General features: G+C 40.0%; 2 non-coding genes across 2 annotated transcripts; both read right to left on the reverse strand.

The window, feature by feature from the left end:
* Positions 1-207: 207 nt before the first annotated feature.
* LOC148574036 (small nucleolar RNA R71) lies at positions 208-314 on the reverse strand. Its single transcript, XR_015906221.1, has one exon. It is a non-coding gene; the product is annotated as a small nucleolar RNA R71 (small nucleolar RNA).
* Positions 315-6,265: 5,951 nt separating this feature from the next.
* LOC148574037 (small nucleolar RNA R71) lies at positions 6,266-6,373 on the reverse strand. The gene has a single exon (XR_015906378.1). It is a non-coding gene; the product is annotated as a small nucleolar RNA R71 (small nucleolar RNA).
* Positions 6,374-16,074: the final 9,701 nt, after the last annotated feature.

The raw sequence follows: 16,074 nt of genomic DNA on the forward strand, positions 1-16,074 counted from the left end.
CAACATTTAACCACCTTCCTGAGAATATGTGACACAGTGAAGTCTAATGGTGTTCATTCTGACGCCTACAGACTGCTCTTATTTCCATTCTCACTCAAGGACAAGGCAGCCAAGTGGCTGGAATCTTTCCCAAGGGAAAGCTTGACAACTTGGAAAGACGTGGTGAACAAATTCTTAGCAAGATTTTACCCTCCTCAACGAACCAATAGGCTGAGAGCTGAGGTCCAAACTTTCAGGCAACAAGATGGTGAGACTCTATATGAAGCATGGGAGAGGTTTAAAGACCTAACAAGGAGGTGCCCACCAGATATGTTCAATGAATGGGTGCAGCTGCACATTTTCTATGAAGGGCTCTCTTATGAGTCAAAGAAGGCCGTAGACCATTCATCCGGAGGATCCTTGAACAAGAAGAAAACCATTGAGGAGGCTATAGATGTCATTGAAACAGTAGCAGAGAACGACTACTTCTATGCTTCCGAAAGAGGGAACACAAGAGGAGTAATGGAGCTCAACAATGTAGATGCTCTATTGGCCCAAAACAAGCTCATTACCCAGCAGCTGGCTAACCTCACCAAGAAGATGGAGAGGAACCAAGTAGCAGCAATCTCAACTTCATCAACAACCCAAGAAGGAGTCAATGAAGAAGCAGAGGGTAGTCAGGAGCAAGCCAACTACATTGGGAATTCACCAAGGCAAAACTATGATCCATACTCCAAGACCTACAATCCTGGATGGAGAAACCACCCAAACTTTGGGTGGAGAAGTCAGCAAGATCAAAACCAAGACCAGAGACGCTACAACTCCAACAACAATGCAGCTCACCAACAATTCACACAGAGGACATCTCAACACCCCCACAACAACACTTCTCCACACGCCTATCAAAACCAAAACAGCGCATCTGCTCCGAATCACCCATCAATTGATGACAAGCTCTCTAAGATTGAAACCTTACTTGAAGGAATATGCCAAGAGATTTAAGAAAATAAGGTGTTCAAAGAGGAGGTGCGAGCCAATATTAAGAACCAGGGAGAGACCATTAGAAAGCTGGAATTCCAGGTGGGATGTTTAGCTGAGAAGATTCCCAAACCTACCGATAGCTTCCCGAGTGACACAGAGAAAAACCCCAAAGGAGAAGCAAAGAAAGTAAGATGGGAAGATTGTAAAATGGTCACTACAAGTGATCAAGAGGCTGAAGACAAGCAAGGCAAACTTTTCGAACAACCTGAAGACAACTCAACAAAGGAGGAGGATAGAGATCACCAAGAACCAGAAATCTCACAACAAGAGTTGCTGAAGCTCTATGCACCCTTCCCTCAACTGCTCAATGGTGCTGTGAGAAAGAGAATATACTCAAGGTTCCTAGACTTGTTTCTATCTCTGCATCTAAACATACCATTCATCAAGGCAATTCAACAAATGCCTACATTCATCAAGTATATGAAGGAACTTCTTCCCAGGAAAAGCTCACTCAATGGAGGCCAGACTATAGTGATGAACAAGGAATGTAGTGCCCTTATTCAACCTGAGTTGCCTACAAAAAGAGAGACCCAGGGAGTTTTCACATCCCTTGTGCCATAGGTGAAACTATATTCGATAGAGCACTATGTCATTTGGGGGCCAGCATCAACTTACTGCCCTTATCCCTGGTGAAGAGGCTGCAGATCAATGAGATAATGCCCATAGATGTAATCATCAGACTGGCTGACAAAACTCAAAAGCAAGCAATAGGAGTGGTGGAAAATGTGTTGCTAAAGGTTGGGAAATACTTTCTCCCAACAGACTTTGTCATCCTGGACATGGAAGAGAGTCACACTCACCCAATCATATTGGGAAGACCATTCCTAGCTACAGCCAGACCACTCATCGATGTAGAGAAAGGGGAGCTAATATTGAGAATCCATGATGAACGACTCAGCTTCAATGTTTTCAAACTCTCACAAGAAATAGATCAAGAGGACAAGAAACTAAGCACAAATGATAATGAGACACTGAAAGAGGAGACAAGCACTGAAGCACAGCCAGTTCATTCTGAGATCCCCTTAATTGATAAACAAGGAAAACAGCAATTGCCATAGCTCAAGGAAAAGTTGGAGGAACCTAAACCTCTAGAGGTAGGTAAAGACATCATCACAATTCCTTTAGAAAAAGAGGTCACCGAGGGCAAGGTAACCTCAAAAGAAACAAAGAAGAAAGTACCAAGGAGGTGGAGGAATGATGAGCGGATAATTTATACGCTTTTTGGCATTGTTTTTAGTATGTTTTTAGTAGAATCTGGTTACTTTTAGGGATGTTTTCATTAGTTTTTATGTTAAATTCACATTTCTGGACTTTAATATGAGTTTGTGTGTTTTTCTGTGATTTCAGGTATTTTCTGGCTGAAATTGAGGGGCTTGAGCAAAAATCAGATTCAGAGGTTGAAGAAGGACTGCTGATGCTGTTGGATTCTGACCTCCCTGCACTCAAAATGGATTTTCTGGAGCTACAGAACTCAAAATGGCGCGCTTCCAATTACGTTGGAAAGTAGACATCCAGGGCTTTCCAGAAATATATAATAGTTCATACTTTGCCCAAGTTTAGAGGACACAAACTGGCGTTCAACTTCAGCTCTCTGCCCAATTCTGGCGTCCAGCGCCAGAAACAAGTTGCAAAGTGGAGTTCAACGCCCAAACTGGAACAAAAGCTGGCGTTCAACTCCAAGAATGACCTCTCCATCAATTACTTACTTCTGTAAACCCTAGTGACTAGTTTATTATAAATAGAACTTTTTATCATTGTATTCGTAGTCTTGGTTACTCCGGTTCCCCTCTGGTGCCGAGACCAATAAACTCCATAATCACTTATGTATTTTCAACAGTAGAGTTTCTGTACTCCATAGATTAAGGTGTGGAGCTCTGCTGTTCCTCAAAGATTAATGCAAAGTACTACTGTTTTCTATTCAATTCATCTTATTTCGCTTCTAAGATATTCATTCGCACTTCAACCTGAATGTGATGAACATGACAATCATCATCATTCCCTATGAACGCGTGCCTGACAACCACTTCCGTTCTACATTAGAATGAATGAGTATCTCTTAGATCTCTTAATCAGAATCTTCGTGGTATAAGCTAGATTGATGGCGGCATTCATGAGAGTCCAGAAAGTCTAAACCTTGTCCGTGGTATTCCGAGTAGGACTCTGGGATTGAATGACGGTGACGAACTCCAAACTCGCGAGTGCTGGGCGTAGTGACAGATGCAAAAGGATAGTAAATCCTATTCCAGTATGATCGAGAACCTCCAAGATGATTAGCCATGCAGTGACAGCACATTGGACCATTTTCACAGAGAGGAATAGAATGCAACCAACGACAAGGGTGATGCCTCCAGACGATTAGCCGTGCTGTGACAGAGCATTTGGACCATTTTCCCGAGAGGATTGAAAGTAGCCATTGGCACCGGTGACATCCTTACACAAAGCCAGCCATAGAAAGGAGTAATACGGATTGGATGAAGACAGCAGGAAAGCGGAGGTTCAGAGGAACGAATGCATCTCCATACGCTTATCTGAAATTCTCACCAATGATCTACATAAGTATTTCTATCCTTCTTTTATTACTAAATTTCGAAAACTACATAACTATTTTATATCCGCCTGACTGAGATTTACAAAGTGACCATAGCTTGCTTCACACCAACAATCTCCGTGGGATTCGACCCTTACTCACGTAAGGTATTACTTGGACGACCCAGTGCACTTGCTAGTTAGTTATGCGAAGTTGTGAAGATATGTTTAGACCATGGTTCTGTGCATCCGTTTTTGGTGCCATCGCCAGGGAATAAATTTCGAACAATAATTCACAACCTGAGTAACAATTTTGCATACCAAGTTTTTGGCGCCGTTGCCGGTGATTGTTCGAGTTTGGACAACTGACGGTTCATCTTGTTACTCAGATTAGGTAACTTTCTTTTCGTTTTCTTTTCAAAAAGTTTTCAAAAAAATTTCAAAAATCTTTCAAAAATTTTCTCCTTTGTTTTCGAAAAAAAAAAATTTTTTTAAAATAAAAAATGATTTCAAAAAGAAAATATATTTTTCTTCAGAATTTTTAAGAATGAATTCTAGTGTTTCATGAAACATGTTGAATCCTATCTGGCTGTAAAGCCATACCCAAACTGCTTTGGGATTGGTCTTCAACTAATCACCTCAATGGATGTAATTTACATACTAAAGCTTGGCTGGCTATTAAGCCATGCCTGACCCTTTGATTGGAGCTTTAGACTAAAAGATTCCTGGAATTCATATTAAAAATTTTGGAATCCTTATTTTTCTTTTCCTAAATGATTTTCGAAAAAATTAAAAGAAAATACAAAAAAATCATAAAATCATAAAAATCAAAAAATATTTCATGTTTCTTGTTTTAGTCTTGAGTCATGTTATAAGTTTGGTGTCAATTGCATATTCATCTTGCATTTTTCGAAAATTCATGCATTCATAGTGTTCTTCATGATCTTCAAGTTGTTCTTGGTAAGTCTTCTTGTTTGATCTTGATGTTTTCTTGTTTTGTGTTGTATGGTGTTTTTCATATGCATTCTTGAATTCTTAGTGCCTAAGCATTAAAGATTTCTAAGTTTGGTGTCTTACATGTTTTCTTTGCATAAAAAATTTTTCAAAAATATGTTCTTGATCTTCATAGTGTTCTTGGTGTTCATCTTGACATCCATAGTGTTCTTGCATGCATTCATTGTTTTGATCTAAAAATTTTCATGCATTACATCATTTTCATGTTTCTCTCTCATCATTAAAAATTCAAAAAATCAAAAAAAAATATCTTTCCCTTTTTCTCTCTTAAAATTTCGAAAATTAGATTTGACTTTTTCAAAAATTTTTAAAATCTAGTTGTTTTTATGAGTCAAATCAAATTTTCAAATTAAAAAAAAATCTTATCTCTTTCAAAATCTTTTTCAATCTTTTTTCAATTTTTTTTAGTTATTTTTGAAAATTTCAAAAATATTTTTCTTAATTTTACATCATATTTTCGTAAATAACATCATCAATTAATGTTTTGATTCAAAAATTTCAAGTTTGTTAATTACTTGTTAAGAAAGATTCAAACTTTAAGTTCTAGAATCATATCTTGTGATTTCTTGTGAATCAAGTCATTAATTGAGATTTTAAAAATCAAACCTTTTTCAAAAACTAATTTCTATCATATCTTTTCAAAAATATTTTCTTATCTTACCTTTTTCAAAAAAGTGATTGCAAAATATCTTTTCTAACTTCCTAACTTCTTATCTTTTCAAAATTTGTTTCAACTAACTAACTAACTTTTTGTTTGTTTCTTACCTTTTTCAAAACTACCTAACTAACTCTTTCTCTCTAATTTTCAAAAAAATCTCCCCTCTTTTTCAAAATTTCTTTTTAATTAGACTCATTATTTTATTTTTTATTTTTTTTTTGAATTTTAGAAAAACTACTAACCTTTTTCAAAAACTATTTTCGAAAATCACTAACTCTTTTTCAAAAATTTTTTTCGAAAATTCTCTCCTCCTCTCATCCCCTTCTATTTATTTATTCATCTACTAACACTTCTCTTCATCTCACATCTCTGCTCCTATCATCACCTTTGTGTTTGGATTCTTCATTCTTCTTCACCCCTATTCCTTTTCTTCTTCTACTAACAAAAAGGAACCTCTTTACTGTGACATAGAGGATTCCTCCTTTTTTTTCTTTTTCTCTTCTCTTTCTTATGAGCAGGGACAAAGAAAAAGGCATTTTTGTTGAAGCTGATCCAGAACCTGAAAGGACTCTGAAGAGGAAACTAAGAGAAGCTAAATTACAACAATCCAGAGACAACCTTATTGAAAATTTCGAACAAGTAAAGGAGATGGCAGCCGAACCCAACAACAATAATGCAAGGATAATGCTCAGTGACTTTACTGCACCTAATTCCAATTTACATGGAAGAAGCATCTCCATTCCTGCCATTGGAGCAAACAACTTTGAGCTGAAACCTCAGCTAGTTTCTCTGATGCAGCAGAACTGCAAGTTTCATGGACTTCCATCTGAAGATCCTTTTCAGTTCTTAACTGAATTCTTGTAGATCTGTGATACTGTTAAGACTAATGGAGTAGATCCTGAAGTCTACAGGCTCATGCTTTTCCCTTTTGCTGTAAGAGACAGAGCTAGAGTGTGGTTGGACTCTCAACCCAGAGATAGCCTGAACTCTTGGGATAAGCTGGTCACGGCTTTCTTAGCCAAGTTCTTTCCTCCTCAAAAGCTGAGCAAGCTTAGAGTGGATGTTCAGACCTTCAGACAGAAGGAAGGTGAATCCCTCTATGAAGCTTGGGAAAGATACAAGCAGCTGACCAAAAAGTGTCCTTCTGACATGCTTTCAGAATGGACCATCCTGGATATATTCTATGATGGTTTATCTGAGCTATCAAAGATGTCATTGGATACTTCTGCAGGTGGATCCATTCACCTAAAGAAAACACCTGCAGAAGCTCAAGAACTCATTGACATGGTTGCTAATAACCAGTTCATGTACACTTCTGAGAGGAATCCTGTGAGTAATGGGACGCCTATGAAGAAGGGAGTTCTTGAAATTGATACTCTGAATGCCATATTGGCTCAGAACAAAATATTGACTCAGCAAGTCAATATGATTTCTCAGAGTCTGAATGGAGTGCAAGCTGCATCCAACAGTACTCAAGAGGCTTCTTATGAAGAAGAAGCTTATGATCCTGAAAACCCTGCAATAGCATAGGTGAATTACTTAGGTGAACCTTATGGAAACACCTATAATCCATCATGGAGAAATCATCCAAATCTCTCATGGAAGGATCAAAGGCCTCAACAAGGTTTTAATAATGGTGGAAGAAACAGGTTTAACAATAATAAACCCTTTCCATCATCCACTCAGCAACAGACAGATAATTCTGAGCAGAATCCATCTAGCTTAGCAAATTTAGTCTCTGATCTATCTAAGGCCACTGTGAGTTTCATGAATGAAACAAGGTCTTCCATTAGAAATTTGGAAGCACAAGTGGGCCAGCTGAGTAAAAGGATCACTGAAATCCCTCCTAGTACTCTCCCAAGAAATACAGAAGAGAATCCAAAAGGAGAGTGCAAGGCCATTGAATTAATTACCATTGTCGAACCCACAAGAGAGGAGAAGGACGTGAATCCCAAGGAGGAAGACCTCCTGGGACGTCCAGTGATCAATAAGGAGCTTCCCTCTGAGGAACCGAAGGAATCAGAGACTCATCTAGAGACCATAGAGATTCCATTGAACCTCCTTATGCCATTCATGAGCTCTGTTGAGTATTCCTCTTCTGAAGAGAATGAGGATGTTACTGAAGAGCAAGCTGCCAAGTTCCTTGGTGCAATCATGAAGCTGAATGCCAAATTATTTGGTATTGAGACTTGGGAAGATGAACCTCCCTTGTTCACCAATGAACTAAGTGATCTGGATCAACCGACATTGCCTCAGAAGAAACAGGATCCTGGAAAGTTCATAATACCTTGTACCATAGGCACCATGATCTTTAAGGCTCTGTGTGACCTTGGTTCAGGGATAAACCTCATGCCCCTCTAGAGAAACTGGGAATCTATGGGGTGCAAGCTGCTAAAATCTCATTAGAGATGGCAGACAATTCAAGAAAATAGGCTTATGGACAAGTAGAGGACGTGTTAGTAAAAGGTTGAAGGCCTTTACATCCCTGCTGATTTCATAGTCCTGGATACTGGAAAGGAAGAGGATGAATCCATCATCCTAGGAAGACCCTTCCTAGCCACAGCAAGAGCTGTGATTGATGTGGACATAGGAGAATTGATCCTTCAATTAAATAAGGACAACCTGGTGTTTACAACTCAAGGATCTCTCTCTGCATCCATGGAGAGGAAGCAGAAAAAGCTTCTCTCAAAGCAGAGTCAACCAAAGCCCCCACAGTCAAACTCTAAGTTTGGTGTTGGAGAGTCTCAACAATGCTCTGAACATCTGTGAGGTTCCATGAGAGCCCACTGTCAAGCTATTGACATTAAAGAAGCGCTTGTTGGGAGGCAACCCAATGTTTATTTATCTAATTTTATTTTTGTTTTTCATGTTTTCTTAGGTTCATGATCATGTGGAGTCATAAAATAAACAAAAAAATTTAGAAACAGAATCAAAAACAGCGGAAGAAAAATCACACCCTGGAGGAAGCACCTGCCTGGCGTTCAACGCTAGAACAGAGCATGGTTTTGGCGCTGAACGCCCAAAATGGGCAGCATCTGGGCGCTGAACGCCAGAATTGCACCCTGGAGAAGAGCTGGCGCTGAACGCCCAGAACAAGCATGGTTCTGGCGTTCAACGCCAGAAATGGGCAACAAATGGGCGTTGAACGCCCAAAATGGGCACCAACCTGGCGCTGAATGCCCAGAGTTGTGTGCAAGGGCATTTTACATGCCTAATTTGGTGCAAGGTTGTAAATCCTTGAACACCTCAGGATCTGTGGACCCCACAGCATCACCTCAGGATCTGTGGACCCACAGGATCCCCACCTACCTCCACTCACTCTCTTCTCACCCTTTTTTCACACAATCCCATAAACACTCTTTCCCAAAACCCTTCACCTATCACCTCCATCTCTCTTCCCTATTAACCCTTCACCACTCACATCCACCCACTCTTCCCCATAAACCTATCCAATAAACTCCACCTACCTTCAAAATTCAAATCAATTTCCCACCCAAACCCACCCATAAGGCCGAACCTTAACCCCCCTCCCTTCCCTATATAAAGCCTTCCATTCTTCCTCATTTTCACACAACACAGCCCTCTCCTCTCTTCTTGGCCGAAACACGCCTCCCCCCTCTTCTCCATCTTTTCTTCTTCTTCTTCATCTAATTCTTTATTCTCTTGCTCGAGGGCGAGCGAAAATTCTAAGTTTGGTGTGGAAAAAGCATAAGCTTTTTATTTTTCCATTACCATTGATGGCACTTAAGACCGGAGAATCCTCTAGAAAAGGAAAAGGGAAGACAAAAGCTTCCACCTCCGAGTCATGGGAGATGGAAAGATTCATCTCCAAAGCTCATCAAGACCACTTCTATGATGTTGTGGCCAAGAAGAAGGTGATCCCTGAGGTCCCTTTCAAGCTCAAGAGGCGTATGAAGCTCATCACCATGAGATCCCGGAGATGCCTCAAATGCATTTTCCTCCACAAAACTATTGGGAGCAAATCAACACCTCCCTAGGAGAATTAAGTTCCAACATGGGACAATTAAGGGTGGAACATCAAGAGCACTCCATCATCCTTCATGAAATTAGAGAAGCTCAAAAAGCAATGAGGGAGGAGCAACAAAGACAAGAAAGAGACATAGAAGATCTCAAGGACATCATTGGTTCCTCATGAAGGAAACGCCACCATCACTAAGGTGGATTCATTCCTTGTTCTTATTTCTTCTGTTTTTCATTTTCTCTATGTTAAATGCTTATCTATGTTTGTGTCTTCATTACATGATCATTAGTAGTTAGTAATTTGTCTTAAAGTTATGAATGTCCTATGAATCCATCACCTCTCTTAAATGAAAAATGTTTTAATTCAAAAGAACAAGAAGTACATGAGTTTTGAATTTATCCTTGAACATAGTTTAATTATATTGATGTGGTGACAATGCTTCTTGTTTTCTGAATGTATACTTGAACAGTGCATATGTCTTTTGAAGTTGTTGTTTAAGAATGTTAAATATGTTGGCTCTTGAAAGAATGATGACTAGGAAACATGTTATTTGATAATCTGAAAAATCATAAAAATGATTCTTGAAGCAAGAAAAAGCAGCAAGGAACAAAGCTTGCAGAAAAAAAAAATTAGAAAGAAAGAGAAAAAGCAAGCAGAAAAAGCCAAAAGCTCTTAAAACCAAAAGTCAAGGGCAAATAAAAAGGATCCCAAGGCTTTGAGCATCAGTGGATAGGAGGGCCTAAAGGAATAAAATCCTGGCCTAAGCGGCTAAACCAAGCTGTCCCTAACCATGTGCTTGTGGCGTGAAGGTGTCAAGTGAAAACTTGAGACTGAGCGGTTAAAGTCAAGGTCCAAAGCAAGAAAAAAAAAAGAGTGTGCTTAAGAACCCTGGACACCTCTAATTGGGGACTTTAGCAAAGCTGAGTCACAATCTGAAAAGGTTCACCCAATTATGTGTCTGTGGCATTTATGTATCCGGTGGTAATACTGGAAAACAAAGTGCTTAGGGCCACGGCCAAGACTCATAAAATAGCTGTGTTCAAGAATCATCATACTGAACTAGGAGAATCAATAACACTATCTGAACTCTGAGTTCCTATAGATGCCAATCATTCTAAACTTCAATGGATAAAGTGAGATGCCAAAACTATTCAAGAGGCAAAAAGCTATAAGTCCCGCTCATTTAATTGGAGCTATGTTTCATTGATACTTTGGAATTTATAGTATATTCTCTTCTTTTTATCCTATTTGATTTTTAGTTGCTTGGGGACAAGCAACAATTTAAGTTTGGTGTTGTGATGAGCGGATAATTTATACGCTTTTTGGCATTGTTTTTAGTATGTTTTTTGTAGAATCTGGTTACTTTTAGGGATGTTTTCATTAGTTTTTATGTTAAATTCACATTTCTGGACTTCACTATGAGTTTGTGTGTTTTTCTGTGATTTCAGGTATTTTCTGGCTGAAATTGAGGGACTTGAGCAAAAATCAGATTCAGAGGTTGAAGAAGGACTGCTGATGCTGTTGGATTCTGACCTCCTTGCACTCAAAATGGATTTTCTGGAGCTACAGAACTCAAAATGGCGCGCTTCCAATTGCGTTGGAAAGTAGACATCCAGGGCTTTCCAGAAATATATAATAGTCCATACTTTGCTCAGGTTTAGACGACGCAAACTGGCGTTCAACGCCAGCTCTCTGCCCAATTCTGGCGTCCAGCGCCAGAAACAAGTTGCAAAGTGGAGTTCAACGCCCAAACTGGCACAAAAGCTGGCGTTCAACTCCAAGAATGACCTCTCCACGTGTAGACTTCAAGCTCAGCCCAAGCACACACTAAGTGGGCCCCGGAAGTGGATTTATGCATCAATTACTTACTTCTGTAAACCCTAGTGACTAGTTTGTTATAAATAGAACTTTTTATCATTGTATTCATAGTCTTGGTTACTCCAGTTCCCCTCTGGGGCCGAGACCAATGAACTCCATTATCACTTATGTATTTTCAACGGTAGAGTTTCTGCACTCCATAGATTAAGGTGTGGAACTCTGCTGTTCCTCAAAGATTAATGCAAAGTACTACTGTTTTCTATTCAATTCATCTTATTTCGCTTCTAAGATATTCATTCGCACTTTAACCTGAATGTGATGAACGTGACAATCATCATCATTCCCTATGAACGCGTGCCTGACAACCACTTCCGTTCTACATTAGAATGAATGAGTATCTCTTAGATCTCTTAATCAGAATCTTCGTGGTATAAGCTAGATTGATGGCGGCATTCATGAGAGTCCGGAAAGTCTAAACCTTGTCCGTGGTATTCCGAGTAGGACTCTGGGATTGAATGACTGTGACGAACTCCAAACTCGCGAGTGCTGGGCATAGTGACAGACGCAAAAGGATAGTAAATCCTATTCCAGTATGATCAAGAACCTCCAAGATGATTAGCCATGCAGTGACAGCCGCATCGGACCATTTTCACAGAGAGGAATAGAATGCAACCAATGACAAGGATGATGCCTCCAGACGATTAGCCGTGCTGTGACAGAGCATTTGGACCATTTTCCCGAGAGGATTGAAAGTAGCCATTGGCACCGGTGACATCCTTACACAAAGCCAGCCATAGAAAGGAGTAAGACGGATTGGATGAAGACAGTAGGAAAGCGGAGGTTCAGAGGAACGAATGCATCTCCATACGCTTATCTGAAATTCTCACCAATGATCTACATAAGTATTTCTATCCTTCTTTTATTACTAAATTTCGAAAACTACATAACTATTTTATATCCGCCTGACTGAGATTTACAAGGTGACCATAGCTTGCTTCACACCAACAATCTCCGTGGGATTCGACCCTTACTCACGTAAGGTATTACTTGGACGACGCAGTGCACTTGCTGGTTAGTTATGCGAAGTTGTGAAGATATGTTTAGACCATGGTTCTGTGCATCCGTTTTTGGTGCCATCGCCAGGGAATCAATTTCGAACAATAATTCACAACCTGAGTAACAATTTCGCATACTAAGGAACAAGAAGATTCCTACGGAAGACTTCTCTCCAGGGGATAGAGTTGTCTCAGCTTACTTCCCAGATATTCCCCCTAATCTCCCCACTGTACCATCTCAGTTACCTAAGGTCTTCACTATCAACAGAGTTCTTTCCCTGGAACATGTGGAGATCATTGATCCAACCAATGGATATAAGTCCACAGCAAGAGGGGAGGACTTTAAGCACTACCAACCACCCTGATGAAGGAAAAATGTCAAGCTAGTGATGCTAAAGAAGTGCTTCATGGGAGGCAACCCATGTTTTATATGTTTTTAGAAAATAGTAAAAAAATCAATGTTTATGAATTCCAACCCAAACTTGGTGAAGTCCTTATTGTGCAGTATATAGTGAGGAACAAGTTTGGTGTTCAAAGCAGAACTCCTGGAGCTTTGAACAAAACTTTTCATCACAAGTACTCCAAACTAAGTTTGATGTCACCCCATGGTGCCATCAATCTGCCTATAAGGATACACAAGTAGTTAGTTAGTTGAAATTCATAAATAAACAAGCTCTTTTTCTTCTTTTTATTATTCTAGCCATAGAGTTTGATTTTTATGATATTAATTCCCTTATTTTAAATCTTTATAGGAAAAAGGAAAAGAGTATTGAAGGGGATTAATTGGACAATTAAATGGGGGGAGATTTCGCCACTAAATGAAGAACACTACACACATGTCTCAAGAGGGAACGCATGGGGAAACATTGCCATGCAACATTGGAGAAGGAAGACCCTTGAAGACCGAACCAATCACTCTCATTAAGTGATGATCCTTGTCCTTCCTTCATACACAACCCCAACCGTCCATCAAGCAACAATCCTTGCAATCCACACCTTCCATCCACTCATGATCTCCCTATATAAGTGAACCTTAGTGCATGCTCATTCCTCACACTCAAATTCCCACTCTCCACACTTCATACTTTCGGCTTGCTCAACCCCCTTCATCACACTTTGTCCTAGCCAACCTATTCCTCATCTATTCGTATCCTCCAACCCCCCCCTCAAAACAGCAACTCAATTCATGGCATCATCAAGCTCAAAGAGGCAAAAGAGGAAGGAACCCATGGAGAGTGTTCCTTTCGATAAGAAGAGATTCAAAACTGCCTTTCATGAATGTGAATTCGAACGAATAAGGGCCAGAAAGATATTGCCAGAGTTAATCTTCCAAATCAATGCAAATGAGTCACCACAAATTCTGGAGAAAATCGAACAGAGGGGGTGGCAATTGCTCACAAGTCCAGAGGGGAAGATCAATGGAAACCTCATCAAAGAATTTTATGCAAATGTAGTAAGAGAAGATAAAACCAAGGCCCCAACCTTCAAAAGTTACGTGAGAGGAAAGGAGGTGGACTTCAGCCCAAATGCCATAACAAGAGCTCTTCACCTGAAATCACCTCATTTTGATGAGGACAGTTATTAGGCAAGGATAAGTAGAAGCCCTGATAATGATGAGCTCTCAGAGATAGTATCAGACATCTGTGTTATAGCAGCTGACTGGGAGAGGTACACAGATGGGAGACCCAAGTTCATCAAGAGGGGAGACCTGAGCCCTGAAGCCAAGGGGTGGTTTGAACTCGTAAGGAGGTCCATTCTACTAGCTGCAAATAATTCAGAGGTAAACATCAATCGAGCTACTATGGTGCATTGCTTAATACAGGGTGGGGAAATCAATGTGAATGAGCTCATCGCCGAGGGGATTCAAGATTCGGCTGAGAAGGTTGATTCAGGTGCCAGGCTTTGGTACCCCAGCACCATTCTCCGCTTATGCAACAAAGCCAAGGTAGTATTTGAGGACAGCAATCCAGACTGGGTGAACCCAGAGAGGCCAGTTACACTCAAGCGATTGGTTTATACTACACCTGCTCAGCAACAAAGAAGGCCACAAATAGGGAAACCAAAAGCAAAAGAAAGAGTTCACCAAGGGGAACCTCATCAGGAAGAATATCAACTAGGAGAGTATTATGATCCAGCCAACTTGAACATGAGTCACCTTCTAAGAGCCATTGAGGAACTGGGGTTGAGACATATGGAAGGACAAGAGCAAATACTGAACCTTCAATCCAACTGGCTGAGCCAACAGGAAGCATGGCAAAAACAACAAATGGAGCAGCAGCAGGAACACTACTCCCAGCTCACTCAAGCCATCAACCAAGTGAATGAGAGGCAAGAGCTTCAAGAGAAGCACTTGCAAGAACTCAACCAGTGGCAAATAGCCCAAATGAAAACTTTCAATGAGTTCAGTGTACTCAATGAAGGAAGGCAACTACATAGGGAGGAGTTCTATGTAAACACTCAAGCCAAGTTGAATTACATGTCTAATCATTTGCATCATCTCCACTATGCCATTCCCACATATGATGAGGTCCAAAAAGAATTGGTAGAGCAAGAAGAAGGGAAGGTGAAACAGCAGAAAGAAGCACTAAGAAGAAGATGGAAGATACTGGCTTCTGGAAGAAACTGCTTGGAAAAGGCAAGGGAAATGGAAGTACAAGCACTCAAGAGAGACACAATGAGGACAAGCAAGGATGGGAGCATCGGCATCCACATGAATGACAGGTGGTGGAGTTCTTTTTAGTCCATCGTTTTCTATGCTTTAAATAAGGAAGATCTTGTATGAAATAGAACATGCTTCCATGTTAGTTTGAATCTTTTTCAATTCTGTCTTTTAAGTCTTTGGTATTGAAGAAGGTCTCCGTGTGCTAGTCTTTATGTCACTGCATCCTTGCTTTACTTACTTGTATGCTTTTTCCTTTTGAATCAAATGAAGAGAGAATGTTTATGTTTCAAAAGACCAGAGTAGAGTTCATACTATGGAGTACATTCATGAGACTAAGTATATGACAAGATCCTAATAAGAGAAAGAGAAAAGAATAATGAAAGTGGAAAAACAAAAGAAAAAGAGTAAGCAATAAGGCTAGGCACCAATGGTTTTGATCTTAAGATATGTGTCTGTGGTGTTCCTGTGTGAGGGATCTACTTGGATGAATAAGCTCTTAGGGGTGCTTTATCACTTGGTAACCTGGGTTAACTAACCCGGGATTATCAGCTGAAAGTCCATTATCAAGAGTAACCCTCACCACAGAGCATTTAGTAACCCAAAGAGGTGCTGGACACCAAGGTCTCAAGAAGGAAAATAAATGAACTATATGCCTGTGGTGTGTATGTATGGGGGAGAGACTTGAGGGAGTAAGTCCTTAGGGGTGCTTCAACACCTAGCACCTTGAACCAACTGGTTCGGGAGTGTTGGCTGAAAGCTTATCTTAAAAAGTTGCCCCCTCACAGAGCACGTAGCCTAAGAACACCAATAAGCTCTGAAATGACAATAAATGGATCAATGAATAAAAGTCTCATGGGATGTAAGCAAAGTGAGTGTTTTAGGACATGATAAAGGTCTGAAAGCCAGTAAAGGAATGAACCTAAGTTGCTATGCATGAAACCACCATAAAATCAGTGATATGACTTCCACAAGAATGACTCATTTCTCTTGGCATTCCATTCATCATTCTCTTGTTCCAGTACTTGCTTAGGGACAAGCAAGCTTTAAGTTTGATGTTGTGATGCCAGGGCATCTTGGCCAGTTTCACTGACCTTTTCTTTACTGTTTTTAGGTTAGTTTCATGCATTCCCTTAGGAAAGAAGCTAGTTTTGGGTATATATTCACTTACACTTTGATTCAAGCATACATTGTGCATTTTTCATTATTTCATGAGGATTTTGCATGAGTTTAGTGACAAATTGTATGTTGCATTACCCATGACTTGGACTAGAACTTTGATGCACTCTATTGCTTGATTTCAAGACCAAAGGAAGCAAGGAATGGGAGGTAACTTGCAAAG

This window comes from Arachis ipaensis, chromosome B2 (genome assembly GCF_059453495.1).
Source record: "Arachis ipaensis isolate K30076 ecotype BB chromosome B2, ASM5945349v1, whole genome shotgun sequence".
Lineage (NCBI taxonomy): Eukaryota > Viridiplantae > Streptophyta > Magnoliopsida > Fabales > Fabaceae > Arachis > Arachis ipaensis.